The sequence below is a fragment of the Engystomops pustulosus genome, chromosome 8 (genome assembly GCF_040894005.1).
Source record: "Engystomops pustulosus chromosome 8, aEngPut4.maternal, whole genome shotgun sequence".
NCBI classification, from domain to species: domain Eukaryota; kingdom Metazoa; phylum Chordata; class Amphibia; order Anura; family Leptodactylidae; genus Engystomops; species Engystomops pustulosus.
In genome coordinates this window covers 93,993,993-94,001,152 of record NC_092418.1, presented here as the reverse complement: position 1 = coordinate 94,001,152, position 7,160 = coordinate 93,993,993, and the positions used below count along the sequence as shown (strand labels likewise).

The window sequence follows — 7,160 nt, the reverse complement described above, 5'->3', positions numbered from 1 at the left end:
AATCCTGAGTCTCTTGTCTCCACAAAAGAGAGACACTTTCCTCCTGTTCCTTTTGTCCTTTCCTATACATCCTGCATAGGTGGGTACTGCACTGCACTACTGCTTTGATTCTGCCTAGGTGGACACTGCACACTACTGCTTGAATGTGTCACATATTAGCACTGCATAATATGGCTCTCATCCTGCATAGATGGGCACTGCACACTATTGTTCTTATCCTGCATCGATGTGCACTTTACACTACTGCTTTTATCCTGCATAGATCAACACTGCATAGTTCTGCTCTTACCTTATATAGATGGTCACTGCATAGTTCTTGTGTTATGCTGCATAGATGGGCACTGCAGCCTACTGCTCTTTTCCTGCACAGATGGGCACTGCACAGTACTTTTCTTATTGTGCATAGATGTTCACTGCATATTATTGTTCTTATTCTGTATAGATGGGCACTGCATGCTACTGCTCTTATCCTGCATAGATGGGCACTGCACAGTACTTTTCTTATTGTGCATAGATGTTCACTGCATATTATTGTTCTTATTCTGTATAGATGGGCACTGCATGCTACTGCTCTTATCCTGCATAGATGGGCACTGCAGCCTGCTGCTCTTTTCCTGCACAGATGGGCACCGCACAGTACTTTTCTTATTGTGCATAGATGTTCCCTGCATATTAATGTTCTTATTCTGTATAGATGGGCACTGCATGCTAATGCTCTTATCCTGCATAGATGGGCACTGTGCAGTACTACTCTTATCCTGCTATAATGCACACTACACACAACTACTGATTTATACTGCACAGATGGGTACTGCATAGTTCTGGTGTTATGCTGCATAGATGGGCACCTCACATTACTGTTCTTATTGTGAATCGATGGGAAGTGCATACTACTGCTCTTGTTCTGTAGAGATGGGTGCTGCCCACTACTGCTCTTATCCTGCATAGATGGGCACTGTGCAGTACTAATCCTACTCTAATGCACACTACACATTGTTACTGATTTTATCCTGCATAGATGGACACTGCATAGTTCTACTCTTATCCGGCATGGATAGTCACTGCAGCCTACTGCTCTTATCCTGCATCAATGAGCACAGCATACGGTAATACCATTTGTCCTAAGGTGTTTTCTTACTCATAGGTCCACTTTTATGATCTGTCACTGGATCGCAATAAGAGAAGACTTTCCTTTTGTATCATCAAACGGCCCTGATATCCCACTATTTGCCCAGGGCCCATGGCAGTCTTAATCCACCGTGTAGGGAAACTATGCTATAGATTACCTGGTGTAATTGTCTGGTGGCATAGTGGGTCCACTACCTTCTGTTTGTTACATATTATACTCAGATGCCGCCATGGAACACAAAACTGGTTAGACATGCTGCAGATGTAGATCCATCTGAGTATGAGCACGCTTTGCTATTCACCCGCATACCGTTCTCATTGTGATTGTAGTAAAAGAAAAGTACAGCTGTACATCTGTATACGGCTATGCCAAACTATCAGCAGGATTCTGTTAAATGCATCTAAATATTCTGGCGGAATAGTCAAAGTCATTACCAACATGATAGCTAAGAATGGATGTGTAAAATTCAATGGCTCAGTGTTCTGCCAATTAAATTACCCAACTAAAATGTGTACAACATGGTTACAGTCAGCCGTCATACGTGTATACAATTACCAATTGTGCATTGTCAGACTCGCTCCTAAGAGCTCAGCTAATACTGTATAGTGCACATGGAGGGCTCCCTTGTATCAGATGACTATACATTGTCCGGTGTACAGAATATACTCCTGAGAATCAAAGCTGTGAAGTCTGCAAAATCGTGAATGCAGCTCTGAAGCTCTAGGAAGATAATGCGGGATCAGCACAAGGAAAGTGATGTAATCTGTTCACAAACTCAATTAACATTGTGGGTGTCATTTACTAAGGGCCCGAATCGCGTTTTTCCGACGTGTTTCCCAAATATTACCATTTTTCCCTGTATTGCCCTGGGTTTTTGGCGCATGCGATCGGATTGGGGCACATCGGCACCGGCATGCACGCGACGGAAGTCGTGGGGGCGTGGCGGTCGGAAAACCTGACGGATTCGGAAAAATCGCCGTATTTTTTAAAAAAAATGTGTCGCTTGACACGCACTTACCTGCACCGAGCCTAGCTTGGTGAACTCCAGCGGACCTCGGGCGCACTACCTTAGTGAATCGCCGGAAGACACGAATCAGCGCCGGAGAACCTGCTGCTGGATCGCGAATGGACCGGGTAAGTAAATCTGCCCATGTCTGTTAAAGGGGACCTGTCATCAGGTCTCTCTAACAAGTTCTGTCACCACTACTTGGTAGAGCAGCTCGGAAGGATCCCATCCCAGCCTTTATCTAGTTATTACACACATTATTCATTTTAAAATCATATTTTGTTTATTATGTAAATGAGGCTGGTCACATGCAAAGTGAAAGGGATGTCACCCTATGTTACCCCTCTCCTCTTCTCCCCCTTCTCATGTCTGAATGTTACATATATGTTGCTACTAGAGATGAGTGAGCACTAAAATGCTCGGGTGCTCGTTATTCGAGACAAACTTTTCCAGATGCTCGAGTGCTCATCTCGAATAACGAGAATAACGAGAATAACGAGCCCCATTGAACTCAAGCATTTTTCAAAGGGACCATGGTTTGGGAATAAAATGTGTTAATTAATTGAAAAAGAATGTCTTCTGATAAGTTAGCAGATGTATGCAAACATCTGCAATCTATTCTTCACTGTTCTGCGCTTATATTATCTCCCGACAAGTTAGCAGATGTGAAGAACAGTGCAGAATAGAATAAAAACAGTGAACACAGGATCATTTAAGTGAAAAACACAGTGAAGAATAGATTGCAGATGTTCGGCACATCTGCTTACTTGTCGGGAGATACGCTGTCCCGGGATCCGCTGCTCTTCTTCCACTGAAGTCTCCCCGATCTCTCCGTGCTGCCCCGTGTCTCCCTGCTGCCCGATGTCTCCCTGCTGCCCCATGTCTCCGTGCTGCCCCATGTCTCCGTGCTGCCCGATTTCTCCATGCTGCCCGATGTCTCCGTGCTGCCTGATGTCTCCCTGCTGCTCGATGTCTCCGTGCTGCCTGATGTCTCCCTGCTGCCCGATGTCTCCCTGCTGCCCGATCTCTCCGTGCTGCCCGATTTCTCCGTGCTGCCCATTGTCTCCCTGCTGCCCGATGTCTCCGTGCTGCCCGATCTCTCCGTGCTGCCCGATCTCTCCGTGCTGCCTGCTGTCCGATGTCTCCCTGCTGCCCGATGTCTCCGTGCTGCCCGATCTCTTCGTGCTGCCCGATGTCTCCCTGCTGCCTGATGTCTCCCTGCTGCCCGATGTTTCCGTGCTGCCCGATGTGTCCCTGCTGCCCGATGTCTCCCTGCTGCCCGATCTTTCCGTGCTGCCGCTGCCCCATGTCTCCCTGCTGCCCCATGTCTCCCTGCTGCCCCATGTCTCCGTGCTGCCACTGCCCTGATGTCTCCGTGCTGTTCCCCGATGTCTCCGTGCTGCCGCTTCCCCGGTGTCTCTGTGCTGCTCCCCGGTGTCTCTGTCCTGCTCACCGTGTTCTTCAATGTGTTCTTCACTCATATATATTGTTCTTCACATACTATTTTGTTTGAACCGTTCCGCGCGTATCTTCCGTCAAGTAAGCAGATGTGCCGAACATCTGTAATCTATTCTTCACTGTGTTTTTCACTGTGTTTTTCACTTAAATGATCCTATGTTCACTGTTTTTATTCTATTCTTCATTGTTCTTCACTGTGTTTTTTTAATTAAATGCTCGATCTCGAGCAGGGGAAATACTCGTCCGAGCAACGAGCAGTTTCGAGTACTCGAACGAGCATCAAGCTCGGACGAGTATACTCGCTCATCTCTAGTTGCTACACAAGTACCTGACATGTTCTGCTATACACATGTGTGAGACACAGACATCAGCTACACTAGTACCTGACATGTTCTCCTATACACATGTGTGAAACACAGACATCAGATACACAAGTACCTGACATGTTCTGCTATACACATGTGTGATACACAGACATCAGCTACACAAGTACCTGACATGTTCTCCTATCCACATGTGTGAGACACAGACATCAGCTACACAAGTACCTGACATGTTCTCCTATCCACATGTGTGAGACACAGACATCAGCTACACAAGTACCTGACATGTTCTGCTATAAACATGTGTGAGACACAGACATCAGCTACACAAGTACCTGACATGTTCTCCTATACACATGTGTGAGACACAGACATCAGCTACACAAGTACCTGACATGTTCTGCTATAAACATGTGTGAGACACAGACATCAGCTACACAAGTACCTGACATGTTATGTTATACACATGTCTGAGACACAGACATCAGCTACACAAGTACCTAACATGCTTTGTTCTCCTTTACACATGGCTGCATCCTGGAGCAGTTGAATACACACACACAGGCTGCAGGGGACGTGGCTGCCAGCACAAGGAAGCACATAGAGCAGCCAGTAGCAGGGTGTCACATCATTATACAGGCTGTCCGTCATGTGTATAGCAGCATCTCATACAACACAGGCTTCAGGGGGCATTGCAACCAGCACCAAGAAGCACATAGAGGAGCCAGTACCAGGGTGTCACATCATTATACAGGTTGTCAGTCATGTGTATAGGAATATCTTATAAAAGACAGGCTGCAGGGGGTATTGCAACCAGCACAAAGAAACACATAGAGGAACCAGCGCCAGGAGTGTCACATCATTATACAGGTTGTCAGTCATGTGTATAGGAGTATCTTATACAAGACAGGCTGCAGGGGGCGTTGCAACCAGCACAAAGAAACACATAGAGGAGCCAGCACTGGGAGTGTCACATCATTATACAGGTTGTCAGTTAAGCACAGGGGGTGTCATTTGCATACAACTTCAGGACCTGATTGTTTAAGTTTACAGGCATGTAGAGGGACACTGTAGAGGGCAATGCTTTCTAATGGCAGTTTATGACAACATATTTTGCTTTGGGGGGTTAATTTGCCTAACAGCTTCTCTTTAAAGGGGTTTCAGTCATGTGGACATGTCCACTGTGAAGAATATGTCATCAATACAAGAGCAGTGTGGTTCTTAAATGGAGATGGTCACCAGTGCGGTTCTTTACCTGGTTAAGAACAAGACCATAATATGATCACTAATATTGAACTTACCCTGGTAAAATTTATCTGAAGCTGATGGGGGCAGCATGTCATGTGACCCTCTGGTGGCAGCACTTGGGACTTCCTGTGATGTCCTATGTCCTGCTGGCTTCCAGTGAATGGAGGGAGCTGTGCAGTCATCACTGTCTGCATATCTCCTCTATGATAACCCCTTCTATACTAGTGATAGGAGGAGAGTAACACACCCCTTCTACCACTGATGTGGGATTGTCTATAATGAAGGGGGTGTGCATACCTTAATCAATGCAAAATGCCCTGCACCCACCGGAAGCCAGCAGGACACAGGACATCACAGGAAGTGCCAAGTCCTGCTATCAGAGGGTAACGTGACCTGCAGCTCCCAGTGGCTACAGCCAAAATTTTGGGTACATAGGTGACCCTATCAGGGTCTTTTACTTGGTAAAGTTTGTTATCAGTGGCTAAACAGTTAATCTATATGTCATCTGATTGTAGCAGGAATCATTTCATTCACTATTTGGCACCACTAAATAAGGACATGCTGCTGAAATTGTGACTCGGCATGTAACAAGATCTCTTTAAATTAGCACCAGTATACTGTATGCCACACATGTCTGATAGATGCAGCTTCATCTCTTATACCTTCTGTAACATCAGTATGGACTTCTGTATTTTACACTGGTATTAGGGGTCAGCGTCAATTCCACCAGGTGGAACAGGGGACAATCTACTACTTAGGAAAATTTCTAAAACCATACATGGGTGTCACATACTGTAGATTTCCTACTATATATTCTAGATAGATAGATAGGTAGATAGGTAGATGATTGATAGAAGGATAGATAGATAGATAGATAGATAGATAGATAGATAGATAGATAGATAGATAGATAGATAGATAGATATGAATAGACAGGTAAATATATTTTAAAATAGGGATAAATAGAGATATAAATAAATAGAACCAAAAAGCTGTAGCACCAATAGTTCAATAGAAAAATGTGAGGGCACTTTATTTACCCAGTGTGCAAAAAGGCAAAATTTTGGTTCTTTTTCAGCAAGATACTGATTAATTTCCCACCGATCAGGGTTGCACCAGCCAACCAGTTGAGCCTCTTGCTTCAGGTAGCACCACCTGCAGTAAGTTGGGGGGGAAAGGGGGGAAACCGTCACGTGCTATAAAAACAGACCTAGGCACTTAAAATAGTGTCTCTTTACGCCTAGTGTCAGCATAGAAGTTAGACATAGAACCCCGTGGAGACCCCACGTAACCTGATATATCACTACTGGAATAACCTAATATATTACTTGTGGATGGGACGGTAGGGGCCCCATCCTATAGCTTGCCTCAGGCAGTAAAGACTTCAAGGGTTCGCCCTTGCCGACGAATATAGAAAAACCTGCAGCTGCTGCGGAACCCCTTAGAAGCCTTTCTGGTGTAATCTCCTGCCTTGCAGCATGGTCTACTCATACATTAGCATCGGATCAGAAACCTAATTACATTTTATCACAGCCCAGAGGTATCCGCTATGTGGGAGCGTGGTATGTCCTACTAAATATGTGATATGAAAGTGGGGCGTAAAAAAAAGAGCAATTTTTAATGAAATCGCTGCCGCCCACTCGCGCTCTCCCCATCTGTGCACTTGATTTAACCTCTCACTATACAGGGAGTGCAGCAGTCACCCCCCTGTGCAGGGCCAGGAGGGGCTTGTGACATCAGGGGCACTGACTTGCCAGGCTCCAGTTTCTCTTTGCACTGAATAAGCCTGACTCTGGGCGTGTGTGGATGGCAATGGAAGGCTGGGCTTGTGTGCATTGAAGGCAGCCACTGCCGGGCTTGGGAGGCCCCTTCTCACTGCTGTTCTCTGCCTCTTGCAGCTGCAGGCGGCAGCATCACTTGCATGTGGATATCAAGCCCTGTGTTTGCCAGGCTGCTGGTGACAAGCTCTGCAGTGACTGCTCGGGACATACAAGGG

At 45.9% G+C, this 7,160-nt stretch overlaps 1 protein-coding gene across 1 annotated transcript in view; it reads left to right on the top strand.

The window, feature by feature from the left end:
* The first annotated feature begins 6,907 nt into the window (after positions 1–6,907).
* B3GALT1 (beta-1,3-galactosyltransferase 1) overlaps positions 6,908–7,160 on the top strand; it is a 207,974-nt gene continuing 207,721 nt past the window's right edge. Inside the window, exon 1 of the mRNA XM_072121819.1 lies at positions 6,908–7,160. This exon is cut by the window's right edge and continues 18 nt beyond it. The gene's annotated coding sequence lies outside the window, so the exon portion shown is untranslated.